Here is a 21,595-nt window from a genome sequence, read left to right as displayed (position 1 = left end):
TCACCTATATTAATTATTAGATATTGGGATAAAATAATAAATCTAAATGTGTTAATGAAGTTTCTAAATGTGTTAATTAATATCTCTATTTTAATAATTGTCTATCCCCAATAACTGTGGGGGTAGTTATGTGATAATTAAGGGATTCATTTGTATAACATTTCAAAAAAAGGATGATAGATATCTGCTGAAGGACATTTTAGTGAGGAAATTTACTATTTTTAAACTTGAGATTAGTATATTATGTAGAGTGTGATTTATTTATAAATGTCTTTTAGTACTCTTTAGTTAATATGGTTATCTTCTTCCTGTCTTTTTTACATAAAAAAGAAAGGAAGTACGTTTTTTTTTTTCCTATTGCAAAAACCTGATGGGAACTCTTCATTTTCTGTAGTGTATGTTGTAGCTGTATTGTGGTATTCGGGGTTGGCAAAGTAAATGCTATGAAGTTATTGAAATTTGGGCTATGATAATGGAATTTTGAGTCACACTGCCATTCACCAACCCAGTGCTTTTGGAATTTTAACTGGTTGAGATAGTATTATTTAGTGTTACTGAAAATGTCTAGGGTACTGCTGTCAATGGGATTATTCCCAATGTATTAGTAAAGGCTGAATAGAAATTTGGAAGGTGTATTTGACTCTGCCATTCTTTTGGGGAAATTCTACTTATTCTAGGTTATATACTCACTAATGTTATCTTTATGAATGCTTCTATAAACTATCTTGATGGAGACTGTTTTCCTTTATTATACTTTGAATAGAGTTTTAGATCTTCATTATTTTTCATTAAAATTTTGAATTTTGAATAATTTTACCTAGGATAGGGGGAAACAGTATAGAAGAACCAATAGTTCTCTCTTTTGGAAAAAAAAAAAAAGATCTCACAACATTTAGAAATTAACTGACTAGGCACTTTGAGGAAGAGAGAAGAGATGCTTTGGCTTCAAAACTGATCTTTGTTTGAAGAGGCCCTTGGTAACAAGATTTTCTCCTTCCAGTTTTATAGCCAAGAAAGGACAGACCTACTTTCACTGACGCTATCCAGGTTGTCTTGACAGTTTGCCTAGTGGAGACATTTATATGCTACAGTTTCTAAAGTTAGAATTGTTCTATTTCTACTTGTACTTGTGCGGTATAATTTAAAGGGCAACATAATTCAAACAAAAGCATTTGTCCTTTTTGCTTTCTGCCTTATGTCTAAAGACTTTTGGTTTTTCCAGTTAGATGGAAAAGGAAGGCATGCATTTGATACTATTGGAAGGGCTGGTGGAATTGAATACATATATTGAATTAACACACAAACTTACAGATACACACAATAGAAACATGTACTAGGGATTTAGAAAATAATTTATTCTAACTATGTAACAATGTTATGCATGTTTCATTAATGTTGCCTTTAAAAAGAGGAAGAAGAATTTGTCTTATGTTTTGGTATAGTATCAAAAATTTATTGGTTTTGTTAATGGAAAGAAGTAATTCTATAAAAACTATGGCTGATAAATGAAGTTCATCTAGACATCTATCGTAGACAATTACTAATATATATCAAAATAACCTTATTTAAATCATATAAGATAAAGATCAAAGACATCAACCTGGAAATCTAAACTATGATTTATAATCTGCTGTAGCTATAATATCACCTCAACATGCATATATTAACAGTAAATGACAAGAGGTTGAAATTTGCCTCATTGATAGGATTTATAAACATGTCTTTTATGCCAAGATATACTAATAATATGCATATTTTTGTTATAGTTCTAACATAGATTCATATGACCACATTTGCAGTTAAGAAATAAGTTAGACGATAGTATATTTCTGGAATGTTGTCAGTTAAATAGCATGAAATAGTTTGGAAGGGAGATTATTATAAATAAATCTCTCATATTTAGTTGTCCAGTGATGCCATCATCTTTTCAGAGTAAATAGATATTTGTCTGACTTTCTTTTTTATATATACATTTAAATAAGCAGCATGTTTGTTCTTGTGCATATGTGTGTGTAAAAGATCCCAATATACCAATTAAAAATATTTGATGCTTTTTAGTTCATCTACCATTGTGGGGCCAGTTAACTTTTCACATTTTTTAGCAGTGGAAGACTGATAAGAAATATATTGATTAATTTAAAATGTGCAGCGGCAGAAAAAGAGATTTTAAAATAGGGTGTTTTTTTTTTGTGGGTTTTTTTTTTTTTTTTTTGTGCGCAGTGATTTGTTTACTGAACTAATGTGAATTTCAAATGGCCATGCTGATTTAACTATTGTTCAACAAATAAATTTGTTAGCAGTATAAAGTGCACCAATAGTTCATATATTATGAAACTACTCATATGACCTACCTGCCACAGTCTGACATATGGCCAAGTGCTTTGAATTCAGTGATATATGACTGAAATTTTAAAAAAAGAAACTGTTAGACAATTTATTTTTTACTTACAGTGAATACATGCTGAAAATATTCTGGCAAGTTAATTGCTGAAAGCACACATTACAATGGGTTATGAATTGTTCTTATAAAATAAAATTTAAATCATTCAGTTGAAGGAGAAAGGAGATATGTTATTAAAAATTTGGTTCTATTGGTTAAAGAGATTTTACTAATTCTAATAAAAATATTAGATATAATAATTTTGCCAAACTTTAACAAAGGCTAACAGCTTCCAAAATAATATTTTTAATAGTCTGTATTCCAGGGAAGCTGATCAAATCAATTCAAGGATCTTAAACGTAAAACAATCACAGTCATAAGGTAAATCTATGTCATATTTTTCACATAAAACAAGGCAAATTTAGTTTTGGAGTCAGTTCCATGAGAAACCATATTTACCACTTTCTAGTGGTAACAGCGGTTCACTTAGGCCAGGAATTCACCAGAGTGTAGATCTAAATAACCGTGTCTTTTGCATGCTGTTTCCACCCCTTCCCAACTCAAAGGACCCACTATCAGAGGCTCAGGCACAATTCTCGAAGAGGGCAGTCGCATTACTGAAGTGTCATCATGTTAGAGGCCCAAGGGGAGTTGAGAATCAGAGTTCACTGCTGCTGTCAGCAACTCTTCGTCTATTATTGTTAGCATAGGTAGCTAGATGTTAATAAAGAAAGGAAGCAAAAGGAATCCCCCATCAAGACTGGTCATTAGCCGGGATTTCTGAGGGAGAGAGAAAATAAGAAAGGGGAAAGTCCTCTGCTGAGTGCATGTGCAGTAGAAGCCAGGGTGGCAGCCATAAAGGGGAGGTGTCTAGCCTGGGAAAAGGGTCAGATTAGATAAGATCCAGGAAAGGGATTGGTTAGAGGGAGGGCTGAGCACAAACCTACAAAGGACTGGAAAATTGATTGGTTATTTTGAAAAAGTGCCTGATCTTTCTCAAGCCCAGATCGTGTAATCCAAGTTTAACAAAGCTCTGGCGCTCTTTTGCCTGGTAACACTCACATTTGTGCATGAGCATCCTCATTCTTGCTCCTTAGCAGCCATGTGGGACTAGCAGGCGCCTGTGACCCCCCCAGGAGCTGGGCTCCAAGCGCAGGCCTGGGCACTGTTGAGGTGCAGCCAAGAACAAACTAAGCTGGCCAGATGGGTACAGAATTTTTGGACACTGGCCTTATTTCTGGGCCTGATGAGGACAAGGCTGGGCTTTGGCCCCAGAGGGACAAGAGCTGAACCCAGGGCGGTCCTTTGCATTTTGCTCCAGTTTCAGTAGTCCTTACCACTGCACTACATCATCCCATGAGTGGGTCACCTGAAATGCTCTCCTCACAATTCTGTGAAAGGACCCCATTTCTACCGGCAACATTATTATGTCTGGGGTGCCATCATGACCCCAGAGTGGGGAAAGTGAATAGAAGGGTGGATAGTCATTCATGGGTCTTTGTTCACACTTTCTTCTTCTTACGCCTCCTCCAGCTCCTAGCCAAGTCTGTGTGGTGTCTCCCAGCTTCTGGAGACCAGGGATTGGGGGTGGAACTCTGTGCAGTCTGTGAGATGAACAATTTGGAGCAGAAAGCAGACTTTTTCATTAGTGGACATAGTAAAATCTCTTCTATGTATTGAGCTTGAAATCATGATGAAATGTAGCACCCAAGGCATTTTCATTTACTTTAGAAACAGTTCCCACATTGAACAATGTCAGGGTAGCACTTTCTAGAAAGTGCTGAGTATAATACTAGCAGAAAGAACTTGACAAATGCTACGTCTCAACAAGAATTTCTTAACTATTCCAGACTGCCAGCTACACTTTTTTTTTTCTGTAATGTTCTATCTTCTGCATTTGATGTGACTACTCTGCACTGCTATAGTCAAAATTGTTGGTGGTTATCATGTTTATTTGCCTAAGGCTCTGCACAGCTCCATTACAGCTGTTAATGCAGGAAATTTAAATGCAGATCGGAGCTGAACATGGAGGAACGCTGTTGAAGCAGATCTATGATGTGCTACAGCTGTATGTGCCTGATGGCACAGTGCACTGTACTACCTCAGAGCAGCCATGCCAATCTATGTATGCATAAAAAGCATTTGCAAGTTTTCACTTTAGTAGATCACTTGTAAATTTGGTTGTCCATTAGTTGTTTTGTGTGTGTGTGTGTGTGTGTGTGTGTGTTTTGTTGGGTTTTTTTTTTTTTTTTGCAAATTGCTGATCAATTCAAACACATCACTAAACTCTTCAATAATACATTGTCACTCCACATTTTATAAGTGTATTTTAACTGTTCAAACAATATTGACTGATTATCTGAAAGAATTAAGAACTAAAAGCAATCGTGTTAGTGCAAGTAAAGAATTGCATTTTAATGAGATTTGTAATCATGATTAAATGTTACTTACATTGAGTATATTTTTAACATCATGATCTAGTTATTACATAATTATATGTTTAATGTCTCTTGAAAATTACTGTGGTGAAGCGGGAAGAGGATGAATACTGAAATTGAGGCAATTTGGCTGGAATTCCTGTTCAGCCTCTCTTGAAGTGTGTGTGGCCTTGAGCAAGCCAGCTGTGCCTCGATTTCTGTGCCGTTCATAGTTACTGTGTACGCAAAGGGCCTGGCACACGGCAGGGTTTTGGAAGCCACTATTGTGAGCCTGATGTGTCTCATTCAGTTTACACAAGGTCGTTTCTTCTCCAGGGCACAGACCCAATACAGGGGTGGGCATTTTCCTTCTGTGGAGAATCCAGGTCACTCTCTCCCAGCTTTCAGTGATTCCCATTTCCATCGGCACCACAGTTTGGATGCATAGATGTAGGAAGTTTCAAATTGTACAGTTTTCACGTATTCATATGGACAGTCAGATGCAAAAAGGGCTGTTGAGAGAAAACTTTATACACTCATGATTTAATTCAGTTACTCAACAACTATTTACTAAGTTCCTGTAGATGCCAGATGGCATACTCTGTGTTATGAAGGAGCAATAACATCGGTTTTCAGCTCCCAAGTAACTCATGTGGTAGAGGCCAAGCAGGCTCTAGTGTGAAGCTGCTTCTTCACTTGTTCCAAACATAAATGGGCGTCACCACCTAGTCTTAGTGGAATGACATTGGAGGTTTGCTTTAGTGTTCCTGTTCTCCAAGTAGTAGTTCAATTCTTTTTGAGAAAGCATGACAAGGGTTATTTAGGAAAATAGTAGAATATGTGCATATAAGATAGCACCATATTCTATTGACTGTCCAAGTATGCTATTTTATTTTTAATACAGGCTATATGCCAAGACCTGCCAGTATCCCAAAGTGGCAGTGGAATCTCAGTCATTACCTAGATTCAGTTTATTGGAAGCCAGATCCTTAGCTAGGAGCCTTTAAGGTATGCAAATGCATACAGTCCTGTGGGACAGCAAGGATAAGTCCTGCTGACCACCAGGGCCAGGCGATCTATAGGTTTTCCCTGGGTGGCAGGTATGGAAATCCAGATGAGTATATACGTTCCTTTCTGGGAGATACTGGGGAGCTGTATCGAAGCAGAGGGAGTGTACAAAGATGGACTCTCTGGCCTATGTTCCCTGAGAGCACTTCCACAGCCTCTGGATGTGTTCCAGCCCGAGGCCTTCCCCTAAGGCAGAAACTCCAGGACAAGCAAGTAGGCCTCTTTCATAGAAAGGCTGGGGGTGGCTCATCCTGCTTTCTGTGTAGTGTCCTGGGGATGGTAGCCTTCCAAGAACTGTCTCCCCATTGTTCCAATCCCATGGGACCCAAAAGGCATCCTCTGGACAGCAGCCACCCAAACTGGGGACCAAATACATAGAAGTGTCCTGCTCTGAGAGATACTGGAGCTCTGGATCACTGCAGAGTGAGAATATGAAGGTAGTGCCTGCCCTCCACTGTCTGAGGTTTATGTCAGCTCTTAGAGGCATGTTCCATGAGAAGCATGCCCCTCAGGCTGCCCCTGGGATGACAAACGAATAGGCCTCTTTCACAGGAAGACTGATCTCCTGGGCCTGTTGCCTCTGGCTGTGCCCTGGGAGTGGTGGCAGCTTTAAGAACTCTTTCTCCATCAGTTACAGTCCTATGGGACTGGGAGTACAAGCCCCTCAGGCCATCAGAACCAGGCAATGGAGAGGTGTCTGCTGGCAGCAGCAGCAAAAATCAGGACCCCAGACAAGGGCTCCTTTCTGGAAGATCCCAGTGAGCTGGAGGAGAGCAAGCAGAGATGGTGTCCCCTGGCCTCTGTCCCCTGAGAGCCCTTCCATGGTCTCTTGGAGCATGCCAAACCAGAAGCCTTACCCTGAGGCCAAAGCTCCTGGACAGGCCACTAGGCCTCTTCCTCAGGAAGATGAGGGGTGTGCTTCTGTCCACGCTCTGGGCAGTGCCCTGGGAGCAGTTGTCTGCTACGAACTATCTCTTGGATTATGATCCCATGGAACCCGGGAACATAAGCCCTGCTGGCCTCCAGAGCCAAGCCATCAAGGGGCGGACCCTCATAGCAGTTACCAAATCCGAGTCACCAGATGTAAAATCAGGACGCCAGATGTGTGTACAGATCCTCTCCAGGAGCTACTGGTGCTTTGGAGTGAGGCAGAGGGAGAGTGCAAAGATGGTGCCCTCTGGGGAAATAAAAGGGGGAGGGGAGAGAATAAGGGAAAACAAAGAAAAAAGAGAAAGATGGTGTTTGCCAGCTTCTATAAGGCAGAGGGAGAGCATGGAGGATGCCACCCACCGGCAGGGCTGCTTCTGTGCTAGGGCCTGGGTGGGCACATCTGCATTCAAGCCTTTATCTGCCATTTCTCCACTTGCCAAGCGCCACGTTGGTCTTCACAGCCAGGTGTTTTGGGGATTAGTCTGTCAGGTGCCAGTCTTAATAGTTGGGGTGCCCAAAGTGGGGTACAAACCCTCCCTGCTCAGGGAGAAGATCCAGGATTTGAGTTTCCAATTGTGGGTCACTGTGCCAGGGGTGGAATTTATGGCAAAAAATGTATCTCTGCCTTTGCTACCCGCTTCTTTGTGGTCCCCTTTCACTTACCTGATGCCTAGGTGTCTCTCCACCATTTTTAATTTCTTGGATTTTTTTTTTCCAGAGGAAATTGTTTCATATTCAAGTGTAGATTTGGTATGTCTGTGGGAGGAGGTGAGTTCAGCCTCTTCCTACATTGACATCTTCGAGTGGAACGCCCCTGGTACATTGCTGAGATTTATTTTAAATTGAGCTCCGAGTTGATTTTAGGTCAGATTTCAAAATAAGCCATGTCTTGTGTGTTTCCTTCAATTATCGTAGTCATCTGGCATCTTCTTTCTTATTTCTCTGTAGCATTTGTCTTTAGGAACACAGATAGATATTTGAGTAATAGATTTGCCCCACTCTGGGTATCTGAACTTTAACTGGAGATAGCACCTTAATGACTCTCAAGTTTTGATCATTTCACCTTGACTAGCACAGTAGCTTTGGGAGTAAACTTTCCCTTCACCCAGTCTCAGCCAGTTGCAACTCAAGTCGCCTACTACTGTCAGGGTTGTCTTTTCTTATTTTTTATTTCCCCTCATTTCCTTAAGGTCATCAGGCCCTTCATTCACATTACATTGTCAACAGGATAAAATCTAAATTTATTAAAGAAGTAAAAATGGACCTTCAAAACCTTCATTCTTTTTTAAAAAATTTTTTTCCCTTTCAGACTCCCCTCAACTGTAGTAACATGAAACTCCTCCCCTTTCTTATCTTCACGCCTCTCTGCCTTTATTCCTTCTTTTCTTTTTACCTGGTGTTCTCACCCCACTCCCACTCCCACATCTGTTCAGGAACTGGCAAGTTTCTGAGTAGCCTCAAAAATCCTCCACTCCCTGATGCCCCGCCCCTCAAATCCACCAATGGGAATTATTCTCTTATCTCTATTGCCAGTAGGTTTTTATACCTCTCACTTTCATTGCATTTTTCATATGCTATGTGGTGTATTTATTCGTTGATGTTCTTCTCCTCCCACAAATGTATAGGTTTCTTAAATGTGGTTTAAAATTTTATTGAATTTAATAGTTCCAGCATCCCTCCTGCTCTTAGCATTGTGTCTGGCAAATTACAGGCAATCTGTTCATTTTCTTTGATGGAATAAGTGAATGCATAGACTTGGAGCTCGAAATTTTAGGCATTATGGTGTATACAAAGGCTTTTCAGGTGCCAGGTGGGAAGTTCTTGAAGGCTGTCCCTGTTACATCCTATTCCTTCTCTTTGCATCTTTATCACCAGGGAAGACTTGCTGTGTAAGTTTCAAAATCTCTGATCTAGTGATAACAGACGGAAAAAAATTGTATTTCTCTACACTTGTTTCTTCCAGTCTGTAAGTAAGAAAGAGCCCAAGTCTACAATACAGTGATTCATATTCTGCTTATGTAAATTCTCGAATTGGATCTGAATACACGTGTGTCCGCCTTCACCCTGATGCATAGTTTTGTTATTGAACTTGAACACTGGTAAAGCTGACTGAATTCACATGCTTGCCTGCAAAGCAGATTTGTAGAAAATGGCACTGGACCGAACATGGAATTGAACAAAAACATGATTAACCACAGAGGAATGGGAAAGATGAAAGATGTTTTCAGTGGTTCCAAGTTTTGTAGATGGTTTGGTGAAAAGACAGTTAGAAGCTTCCTAGATCACTGAGAAGTGGCCAGGGAAAGTCTTTGAAGTCCCCTTGCTGAGAGCTGCTTGGAATAATTAACAGTAGCCCCAGTGTGAGGCTTTCTGAGGAAGCTTAAGGACGAACTCATTGAGCTTGTTGCCTGGAACTCTTTAAGGCAATTTTAAGAAGGCTGTCCTTTTGTAGAATACATGGTGTTATATTGCTAGTAGATTGTGGTGTGTTTCTATAGACAGGAATACAAACTTCTCAATTCTTTCCTAAGACATTGTTCTTTCTACTCCAATGTGAAAGCATCACAAAGGAGAAAAGGGCATGGATTTGGTGCCTGGTTCTTTCAGCCCTGCGAATTATTGTGGCCACTCCACAGTCCAGTGGCTTTATGGACAGTACCTTTCAGCTTCCCTCTTTTTTAGCAGTTGATAGTGAGTGTTCTTAAGAAGCTTATCCTTTTATAATTAGTACCTCGGGTAATTCATTATTATCTTCAAGTAAAAAAAATAACCCCAAAGAATAAACATTATTCATTATATGGTTTACAATTTTTTAAACAATTTTATATTGCCCTTTTAAAGGTATGGTAATAAATCTTCAACTCATATGATTAGATGAGCAATTGACTGTGCTGCTTACTTGATAGGGAAGTAGTTATTTTTTTTTTATAATATAGATTAGGATAAAATTTAGCACTGAATAGCTAAAGAATACATAATATTAAAATGAATTTTATGGTATTGTTATGTAAAATTGGGTAATTTGATAATTTACCCACATAATGTTTCATATTGAAGGAAACAATATATTTTATGAAGTCATAATTAGAAGAGAAATCATTAATTACTAAAATGTTAGTCAAATAAAACAATCCATTTTCTACTCTGTTTCTACGAGTTTGACTTCTTTTGTTCCTTATATAAGTGATTCCAGGCAGTATTTGTCTTTTTCTGGCTAATCTCACTTAGCATAATGCTCTCCAGGTTTATCTATGTTGTGTCAAATGGCGGGTTTTTTTTCTTTTTCATGACTGAATAATATTCCATTTTTTGAGGAGCTTCCATATTTTTCATAGTGGCTGCACCAATTTGCAGTCTGAACAGCACACAAGAGTTTCCTTTGCTCCACATCCTCACCAGCCTTTGTTTTCACTTATCTTTTTGGTGGCAGTCATTCTAACAGGTGTGAGAGAGAGTATCTCTTCCTGGTTTTGATTTGTCTTTCCCTCAGGATAATGAGGTCGCGTAAGAGTTCTTGGGTCTATGCCCTTAACCATCACCTGACACTACCCATTATTAAGAGTTATATCTAGATGATTCAAGGTAGATAATGTGTAATTAGTTAAAGTCAGATTTGATGAAATGAATGGAAGGCATTTTATGTTTGGTTAAGGAATTAGGTTCTTACAGTATAGGCAATGAGGAATCAGTGATCACTTTTGGACAGGGGAATGACATGAGTAATGCAATGATTAGAAGAGTAATCAAAACTTGACTTCACTGATGTTTAAATAGATTGGAAAGTGAAGGTACTTGAGATAGGGAGACTAGTGGGTGAGTACCACAGTTGCCTATAAATGCAGTAATAAGGGTCTGTAGCAAATACATAGAAAACTGCCCAAAGGTAGTGGCAACCCTGATACTTTATTCATCATACTTATCTTGAATATTTTCCCTTGTCTTTACTTTTCTATAATATACTCATCTTAAATCAAGAGTGGTGATCGATGCTTATGCTTAAGTAGATTTTTACAGAAGAGTCACAAATCCTAGGTATCTAGTGCAATGAATGAGCATAAAGTGAAGTCACCCATGCAGCCAGCATTCAGATCAAGAAACATCATTACAGGCACTTCAGGAGTCTCCTGTATTCTTCCTCCAAGTTTTGCCATTTTTAAATTTTGTATAAATAGAAACACTCAATAGGTATTCTTTAGAATATGACTTTTTTATTTAAAATCATGTTGGTCAAGTTCACCAATGTTGCATCTGATTGTAGTTTCTTCATTCTTATAATTGTGTGACTATATGACTACACCACATTTTAGTTATCAATTTGATCATCAGTGGCATCACTAGTTCTAGATTATTATAATAACAACTAGAGGCCCAGTGAACAAAATTCATGCACGGGGGTGGGGTCCCCTCAGCACAGCCTTCACCCTTTCCAATCCGGGACCCCTCAGGGGATGTCCAAAACCGGCAGTCGGACATCCCTCTCACAATCCGGGACTACTGGCTCCTAACTGGTCACCTGCCTGCCTGCCTGATCACCCCTAACTGCCCCCACCGCTGGCCTAGTCACCCCCAGCTGCTCCCTGTCCCAGCCTGGTCGCTCCCAACTGCGCTCCCCCCACCAGCCTGGTCATCCCTAAAAGCCTCCTCCACTGGCCTGGTCGCCTCTTACTGCCCCCTCTGCGAGCCTGGTCACCCCTCATTGCCCACCTCTGCCGGCCTGGTCACCCCCAACTGCCCTCCCTGCTGGCCTGGTTACCCCACGCAGCCTTTTGTTCGGTCATTTGGTAGCCCCTCACTGCCCCCCACCCCGTCAGCCTGGTTGTTCCATGCAGTCTGCTGTTCAGTCATTTAGTCGCCTCTCACTGCCCCCTAACCCCCACCGGCCTGGTCGCCCTTTGCAGCCTGCTTGTTCAGTCGTTTGGTCGCTCCTCACTGCCCACCCCCCTCTGGCCTGGTCACCCCATGCAGCCCGCTGCTCAGTTGTTTGGTCGTCCCTCATTAACCCCCCTGCCACCCTGGTCGCCCCACGCTGTTTGGTCGTCCATTCGGTTATTTCGGTTGCGACGGTCGCTTAGGCTTTTATATATATAGACTAGAGGCCCGGCGCACAAAAATTTATGCACTCGGGGGGAAGGGGGGTCCCTCAGCCCGGCCTGTGCCCTCTCGCAGTCTGGGACCCCTCGGGAGATAACGACCTGCTGGCTTAGGCCTGCTCCTAGGTGGCAGAGGGCAGGCCCAATCCCTAGGTGCAGCCCCTGGTTGGGCTCAGAGCAGGGCCGATTGGGGAGTTTGGGCGCCGCCCTCTGTCATGCACAGAGTAGGGCGATCGGGAGGTTGTGATGCCACCCTCAGTCACGCTCAGGGTAGGGCTGATTGGGTTGGGGGGTTGGGGCACCGTCCCCTGTCACACTCAAGGCAGGGTTGATGGGGAGGTTGCAGCGCCACCCCCTGTCGTGCACAGAGCAGGGCCAATCAGGGGGTTGGGCACTGCCCCCTGTCACTCACAGAGCAGGGCCCAAAGGGGGGTTGGTGCCGGGAGCCGGTCCATGCTTGCTGTTTCAAGGGACCTGGCATATATGGCATACTGTTCTTAATATGTTTGCTCACCTTCTTGGCACTATGTGTTTTAACCAAGGTCTCCTCTCTGAGAAAGGTTGTTTCCCCAGGTAGGGATTTTCCCCTGAAGTTAGGGAGGGAATAAAACCCCTCAACTAAGTGCCAGGCGGGTAATTAATCACTTTAACTACAAACAATCATGCTTAAGCTACATAATCTTTACTCCCTGGAATGGAGATAAGAAACGCCCTAACCTTTGTAATAGAGATTGATAGGATTGAATTAACTGGTATAAATACAGATGTAACAAGACAGAAAGACACAGAACTTAGAACACAGAACTTAGAACACAGAAGGGAGAGACGGAACCTAGGCACAGAACCTACACAGAACGTTCTCTAGAGACAGAAGAACTTCGCTGGAGAGAACATGGCAAAAGATCCTAGACTGAACCTGACTACAGAAATTGGCAAGAGAACCTGACTGGAACCTGGTGACTGAACCTGGCTGGAGAACCTGGACAGAACCTGGCTGGAGAATCTAGTGAGGGAACTTGGCTACAGAACCTGGCAAAAGAACCTAGACAGAACCTGGCTACAGAACGTGACTGGAGAACCTGGAGAACCTAGTGAGGGAACATGGACACAGAACCTGGCTGGAGATCCTAACCAGAACTTCGCTGGAGATCCAGACCAGAACTTGGCTGGAGATCCTGGCTAGAGATCCTGGCGAGGCTGCTGATCAACTGAACGCTGTCTCCGTGTCATTCCTTCTTCGCCGACTCCATCCACACCTTTGGGGACCCCTGGACCTGCTGGGGTTGGACCCCGGCATATGGCGCCCGAACAGGGACCCCTAGGTAAGCCCCACTCTCAGGATGGATAGGACTCCACCGTAGGAAGAGGGTGGATAGTCTTCGCCGACTCCGTCCACACCTTTGGGAAGCCCTGGAACAGGATTCCCCTAGGTAAGCCCTCCCCATTGAGAACCCCACACTCAGGACGGATAGGACTCCACCAGGGTACTGCAGACCCCCCTATAGAGGATAAGTAGGGTAAGAAGGTGGATAGTACAGAACTTAGATTGAGAAGATGTGCCATACTGAGTCCAAAGAAAGAAGACTCTGTATTGATCTTTAGATTAAGAAGATGTGCCATACTGAGTCTAAAGAAATAAGACTCTGTATTGATCTTTTAACACATATGCTTGCTAGCAGAGGAATTAAGGTTACTCCCAGTCAGACAGAACGTTTTATACAAGAAGTATGTCCATGCTTTTCTGAGGAAGGAAAGGTAAATGTAAAGGCATGGGAGGAGGTAGGCCCAAGGAGCCTTATCCTTAACCCCACTGCAGCCTTTCCACCCTGGGAAAGTGCAGGATTGGCAAGCTCTCCCTGGGTGATAGATCAGGACTCAGGTAATAGCGGAAAGCGCCAATCCTACTCTTAAAATGGATACAAGAGAGCATTTCAGGTTTTTCTTTTTAATGCCTGCTTTTAAAAAATAAAAAAGGGGGAATTTGCCGGGAGCCGGTCCATGCTTGCTGTTTCAAGGGACCTGGCATATATGGCATACTGTTCTTAATATGTTTGCTCACCTTCTTGGCACTATGTGTTTTAACCAAGGTCTCCTCTCTGAGAAAGGTTGTTTCCCCAGGTAGGGATTTTCCCCTGAAGTTAGGGAGGGAATAAAACCCCTCAACTAAGTGCCAGGCGGGTAATTAATCACTTTAACTACAAACAATCATGCTTAAGCTACATAATCTTTACTCCCTGGAATGGAGATAAGAAACGCCCTAACCTTTGTAATAGAGATTGATAGGATTGAATTAACTGGTATAAATACAGATGTAACAAGACAGAAAGACACAGAACTTAGAACACAGAACTTAGAACACAGAAGGGAGAGACGGAACCTAGGCACAGAACCTACACAGAACGTTCTCTAGAGACAGAAGAACTTCGCTGGAGAGAACATGGCAAAAGATCCTAGACTGAACCTGACTACAGAAATTGGCAAGAGAACCTGACTGGAACCTGGTGACTGAACCTGGCTGGAGAACCTGGACAGAACCTGGCTGGAGAATCTAGTGAGGGAACTTGGCTACAGAACCTGGCAAAAGAACCTAGACAGAACCTGGCTACAGAACGTGACTGGAGAACCTGGAGAACCTAGTGAGGGAACATGGACACAGAACCTGGCTGGAGATCCTAACCAGAACTTCGCTGGAGATCCAGACCAGAACTTGGCTGGAGATCCTGGCTAGAGATCCTGGCGAGGCTGCTGATCAACTGAACGCTGTCTCCGTGTCATTCCTTCTTCTTTGCCTACTCTGTCCACACCTTTGGGGACCCCTGGACCTGCTGGGGTGGGACCCCAGCAGGTTGGGGCTCTCTACCCTGTCACGCACAGAGCAGGGCCCATCAGGGTTTGGGGCGCCGCCCTCTATCACCCACAGAGCAGGGCCGATCAGGGGGTTGGGGCACCACCACTCTCACACTCAGGGCAGGGCCGATGGGGAGGTTATGGCTCTACCCTGTCACACACAGAGCAGGGCCCATGGGGGGGGAGGGTTTGGGGCACCGCACCCTGTCACACACAGAGCAGGGCCGATCAGGGGGTTGGGGTGCCGCCCTCTATCACCCACAGAGCAGGGCCGATCAGGGGGTTGGGGCACCACCACTCTCACACTCAGGGCAGGGCCGATGGGGAGGTTATGGCTCTACCCCCTCACACACAGAGCAGGGCCCATGGGGGGGGGGTGGGTTTGGGGCACCGCACCCTGTCACACACAGAGCAGGGCCGATCAGGGGGTTGGGGTGCCGCACCCTGTCACACACAGAGCCGCAGGGCGAACAGGAGATTGGGGAGCTCCCCCCTATCAGGCACAGAGCAGGGCTGATCAGGGGGCTGGGGCACCTTCCCCTGTCACGAACAGAGCAGGGTGGATAGGGAGGTTGTGGCCAGGCCCCCTGTCACACACAGAGCCGCAGGGCGATCAGGGTGTTTGGGTGCTGCCCCCTGTCATGCTGATCCCAGTGCCAGGAGGCCTCGCGGCTCCGCTGATCCCGCTGCTGGGAGGCATATTACCCTTTTACTATATAGGGTAGAAGCCTGGTGCACGGGTGGGTGCCGGCTGGTTTGCCCTGAAGGGTGTCCTCGATCAGGGCGGGGGTCCCCACTGGGGTGCCTGGCCAGCCTGGGTGAGGGGATGATGGCTGTTTGCAGCTGGTCATACATCCTTCAGGGTGGGGGTCCCCACTGGGGTCCCTGGCCAGCCTGGGTGAGGGGATGATGGCTGTTTGCAGCTGGTGACACACCCTTCAGGGTGGGGGTCCCCACTGGGGTGCCTGGCCAGTATGGGTGAAGGGCTGAGGGCTGTTTTTAGGCTGGGGGTGACTGAAGCTCCCAACCGGTCCTTTTTTTCTTTTTTTTTCTTTTTTTATTCTGGACCAGCTTTAGCTTTGAGGCTTGGCTCCAGCTCTTAGGCCTCCACTGCTGAAAGCAGGTATCTGGCCTTTGCTTACAATGTTGCAATCCTGCTAAAGCAGGTTTCTGGGGTTTTTTTTAGCTTCTATATTTGTTACATAGTTGCTTAGAGTTGCAGCTCAGATGCCTGCAGCGGCAGGCGGGGAACATTGGAGTCCTCCGTCACTGAAGCAAGCAAGCCTCATGTTAGTTTCAAGCTGCCTGGCTGCCGGCTGCCATCTTGGCTGGCAGTTAATTTGCATATTGCCCTGATTAGCCAATGGGAAGGGTAGCGGTCGTATGCCAATTACCATGTTTCTCTTTTATTAGATAGGAAGGAATATATATATGTGTGTATATATATATATGTATATATATATATATGCATTTCACACACACACGCAAGTAGGGGTACATTTGTACATTGCAGAATCATGGATATGTACATGTTCAGCTTTGGTGATTACTGCCAAACAGATTTGTTAAATAGTTGTATCAATTTACATTCTTACCAGCAATGTCAGATTGTCAATTACTCCACATACTTGTAAAGACATGGTATTGTTTCTGTTTGAAAAATTTAAGTCATCTAGTAAAGTGGTGTACGCACAATCCCTTGATGTCTAATGAAGTTAAACAAATTTTGTGAAATACTTCTTTATGAATGTTGAACACAGAAATCCTACCTTTTTCTGCACCTTCAACACCTAATACACTACCTGACACACAGTGGCACTCAGTTGTTTGATGAATGAATTAATTCAGACATGATTATAAGGATAAAGCAAAGCTATTAGCATTGCTACTAAAATACTTTGCTACTATAAATAATGTTGAATGGAAGCTACTAAAATTAAAAAATTCTATGCCTTACATATGTGAGGTGTGCAATAAATATGTGCTAAATGGGTGAAAAAAAGCCTTCCTAAGTTTCTTTTAAACATAGATCTATCACAAAGTGATTATACCCTTCCTACCTTACCCAGTTTTTCTAGAAAAAGTAGTTTTGTGTTTCTTTTGACATTAGCACATTTGATCATCGTGGCGTACAATTTTTAATGTTACTGTTTTTGTAGGGCCAGTCTTATGCTGTATATATCCCTTCCCAATCCTTTGTTACAGTGCCAAAAAGATTAATATGATCCCTAAACAAATAGTTTTGGCCTAGATATACTGTGTTACAAACCTGTCACCTTGCTGAATGTGTGGGTGTTATTTTTTCAGAAGCATAATTCTTTCCAAAAGATAAGAACAATCAAAGAAAAATTATTTTCTTTCCTTACCTGATCTTTCATTTAGAGAAGTTACTTTTATAAGCCAGAACTTTAAAATGCATATGTCCTTTTAGAGAGGCATAATTTTTCTTTGGTCCATTTTAGAACTCCAGGGATGTCAAGTCCCACTGGTTCAGAATTAGGTCATTGAGCCATACTAAGGCAGCCCTAAGACAAAAGTAAATCCCCAGGCACACACATGATGAGATAGTGTCTTCCAGAAGAAATGTCTTGGCTGAAAATTGTTATATTAGTAAACAATTAAAAATGATTTTCACATAAAAGTTAAAAGAAATGCTGAATACTCTAGCAATGTTTTACATAGCTAGAGATTTTATAATGTGGAACCATGAGTTATCAAATAAATTATCGAACTGTAATTTATACATATGTATCTGATACAGAGAGAACTCATAAAATGTATCTCAGCGTATAACATAAATTACATACCAAATTGTTATTTATTTAAATCAATAATGCGGACAATGATGATTTTAAAGACTAATAATAGCTCTAACGTTTATGGCTTTCTATTGTGAGTAAATGCTATGCTAAAAGCTATTCTATCTAATAAAAGAGTAATATGCAAATTGACCATCACTCCAACACACAAGATGGCTGCCCCCATGTGGACACAAGAAGGCCGGCAGGGGAGGGCAGTTGGAAGGGACCAGGTATGAAAGCGAGGGCAGTTAGGGATGATCAGCCTGTAGGGGAGGGCAATTAGGGGCAATCGGGCCTGCAGGGGAGGGCAGTTAGGGGCAACCAGGCCTGTAAGGGAGGGCAATTAGGGGAGATCAGGCCGGTAGGAGAGAGCAGTTGGGGGTGACCAGGCCAGCATGAGAGGCCAGTTAGGGGCAATTGGGTCAGCAGGGGAGGGCAGTTAGGAGTGACCAGGCCGGCAGGGGAGGGCAGTTAGGAGTGACCAGGCTGGCAGTGGAGGGCAGTTAGGGGCAATTGGGCCAGCAGGGGAGGGCAGTTATGGGCAATTGGTCTGGCAGAGGAGCAGTTAGGCGTTGATCAGGCTGGCAGGGGAGTGGTTAGGGGGTGATCAGGTTGGCAGGCAGAAGCAGTTAGGGGCAATCAGGCAGGCAGGCTGGAGAGTGGTTGGGAGCCAGCAGTCCTGGATTGTGAGAGGGATGTCCAACTACCCGTTTAGGCCTGATCCCCTAAACGGGTAGTTGGACATTCCTCCAGGGGTTCCAGATTGGAGAGGGTGCAGGCTGGGCTGAGGGACACACACCCCCCACCCCCTGTGCACCAATTTTGTGCACTGGGCCTCTAGTATGTAATAAATATTTTGGTGCAGTTAAAGGATACCATGTACAGCAGCTTAAATTTGATAAGGTTAAATTTTATCATGATAAACTTTTTTATGCCCAAGGAGAAAATATGGGTTGGTTTATTTGGAGGAATAATGACCATGAACTGACATATAATGGAGACCTATAGAGTTGATAGTTCCAACAACTTTTTAAGCTAGGAGGTAAAATGTTCAAGTTAATTGTAGTATTAACCACATTTACTGCTTACCAAAGTACCAAGGAAATACAGTGATCATTATGTCTTTCTTGTAGTATTTAGAGTTTGTAATAACTTTATTGTTAAAATACTCCAAAACATTTAGTGGAGCAAATTACAGATAGGTTTGTTCTTTTCTTCTTTTAATGTTTTCATTGAATTTATTGGGATTACATTGGTTAATAAAATTATATATAGGTTTCAAATGTACAATTCTATAATTTATCATCTGTATCTTTTATTGTGTGTTCACCTCTCAAAGTCTAGTCTCCTTCCATCACCATGTATCTGCCCTTTCTCCTCTTTCACCTGCCCCCACCTCCCATTCTTTCTGGAAATCATGCTGTGGTCTGTCTCTATCAGCTTTTTCCTTAATCCCTTCACCTACTTCACTCAGCTCCCATCCCACCCACCCCCAACTGCCAGGCTATTCTCTGTATCTATGAGTCTGTTTCTATTTTGTTTGTTTATTAATTTGGTTCATTAGATCCCACATATATGAAATCATACATATGGTATTTTACTGGCTTATTTTGCTTAGCACAATACTCTCTAGTTCCATCCTTACTGTCACAAAAGGTAAGATTTCCTTCCTTTTTTTAATAGCTGAGTAGTATTACATTGTGTAAATTTACCACAACTTCTTTATTCACTCATCTGCTGATGGGCACTTGGGCTGCTTCCAAATTTTGGCTATTGTAAATAGTGCTGCAATGCACATGGTGGTGGATATATTCTTTCAAATCAGTGTTTCAAATCTCTTCGGGTATATTCCCTGAACTGGAATCACTGGGTCATAATGCAGTTTCATTTTTATTTTTATTTTCTTTCTTTTTTTGATTAAGGTATTACATATGTGTCCTTATCCCCCCATGGCCTCCCCCCTCCCCCGCTCATGCCCTCATCCCTCTGGTATCTGTTTCCATTGGTTATGCTTATATGCACGCATACAAGTCCTTTGGGTGATCTCTTACCACCCTCCCTCCCCTACCTTCCCTCTGAGGTTTGAGCATCTGATCTATGCTTCTCTGTCTCTGGATCTGTTTTTGTTCATCAGTTTATGTTGTTCATTATAATCCACAAATGAGTGAGATCATGTGCTATTTATCTTTCTCTGACTGACTTATTTTGCTTAGCATAGTGCTCTCCAGCTTCATTCATGCTGTAGCAAATGGTAGGAGATCCTTCCTTTTCATATTTTTAGGAAACTCCATACTGTTTTCCACAATGGCTGCACCAATCTGCATTCTCACCAACAGTGCAAAAGGGTTCCCTATTCTTCCCATCCTGGCCAGCACTTGTTGTTTGTTGATTTATTGATGGTAGCCATTCTGACAGGTGTGAAGTGGTATCGCATTATGGTTTTAATTTGCATCTCTGTGATGATTAGTGACACTGAGCATCTTTTCATATGTCTATTGGCCACTTGTATGTCCCCATGGAGAAGTGTCTATTCCGGTCCTTTGTCAATTTTTTAATTGGATTGTTTGTGTTGTTTTGGTGTTGTGTGTTTGAGTTCTTTATAAATTTTGGATATTAACCCCTTATCGGATGTATCATTTGCAAATATGTTCTCCCATTGGTAGGGTCATAAAAACAGGCATATAGTTAAAGGTAAAAGAATAGAGAGCCCAGAAGTAAACCCACGCCTTTATGGCCAAATAATATTTGACAAAGGAGGCATAAACATACAGTGGGGTAAAGGCAGTCTACTCAACAAACGATGTTGGAAAAATTGGACAGATACATGCAAAAAAATGAAACTAGACCACAATCCACAAGAATAAACTTAAAATAAATTAAAGACTTATATGTAAGACTTAATACCATAAAAGTCCTAACAAGGATTCATGATGTACTAGAAATGTCTAACCTGCTAAAACAGAGATATTTAAATATAAGCTTTACAATTAAGACTTGACTATTTGGTTGAAGAGAAAATTTTAAATCCAAACTCCAGGGATAACTTGAACACGGTTTTCTGCTTTGACAGTATGATTCCCAGAGTTTTTATATTCCTGATGTCTTTCCATATGAAACTTCTTAGCTAAATAAATCTCCATTCCAATCTTTGTAGTCTTAATTACTTTTTTTTCTAAAAGAGTTGTGCTGCACATATTTGTAATATTTTTTGCATCACTTTATGGATTTAGCTTCTAATCTTTGTCACTTTTTTAATCAGTAGCAGCTGACAACACTTCAGCTTTTAGAATGATCACAATCTGATGTGTTTGCTTATTCTCTTTCACCATATTCCAATTAATTCTTAATATGGGGTGACTTTGTAATATAAACAACTAAATAGGATATATGATTTTTTTTGTTTAATAAAAACCTGAACCTCATATCTGTAGGAAACATGGTCTATAGTCTTTTTTACTCTGAAAAGGATTCATTAGTAAGATGCTTATTATCTATTTTCTGGGAAAGATGACATATTATGGAAAAAAAAAAGTGAAGATGGTTAATTTTTCCAAATATTTTTTCTTATTCTTTGTGGGTTTCAATATTTTAAAAAAAGATTTTTTTCAGACAGTTTACATGTAGAAGATAATGAATTCTTCACCTTTATCTTTTTATGCTCTACGAGTTTGAAAGTGTGCAGGTTAAAGTTTCATGGGGTTAAGAAGGTGTGCAAACGTAGTGAATTTCTCTAATTATGTGTATTTGTGCATGCAGTGTATGGGTGTTTCCTCTCCCTTTGCCAAATCAGAATGTAATATGTCAGCACTTTGATTTAGATAAGGATAGTTTTTTTAATCCTTATTTTGGAAGGAGTTCTCAGGATACAAATATGTAGCTAAGGTAATAAACCATGAGAAGTGGTTTATTTTGAGTGAAAATAAACTAAAAAATCAACAGTTACTTTGTTAGGTTTCTAAGAGGAGATATGGATACAGATGAAGACATCTTAAAATAGGACATCACTTTCTTTATCAGCAAGCACAGCATTAGTATTAAGTTTTCTATTGACAGTATTCAGAA

General features: G+C 42.0%; 1 protein-coding gene across 1 annotated transcript in view; it reads left to right on the top strand.

The window, feature by feature from the left end:
* The window catches only part of PDZRN4 (PDZ domain containing ring finger 4), a 348,106-nt gene that overhangs the window by 5,260 nt on the left and 321,251 nt on the right, over nucleotides 1-21,595 (top strand). The gene's annotated exons all lie outside the window — the stretch shown is intronic.

The sequence above is a fragment of the Myotis myotis genome, unplaced genomic scaffold, assembly GCF_014108235.1.
Source record: "Myotis myotis isolate mMyoMyo1 unplaced genomic scaffold, mMyoMyo1.p scaffold_m19_p_3, whole genome shotgun sequence".
In the NCBI taxonomy this organism is placed as follows: domain Eukaryota; kingdom Metazoa; phylum Chordata; class Mammalia; order Chiroptera; family Vespertilionidae; genus Myotis; species Myotis myotis.
The sequence above is the reverse complement of the archived record's forward strand: the minus strand, read 5'-3'. Positions and strand labels throughout refer to the sequence as shown.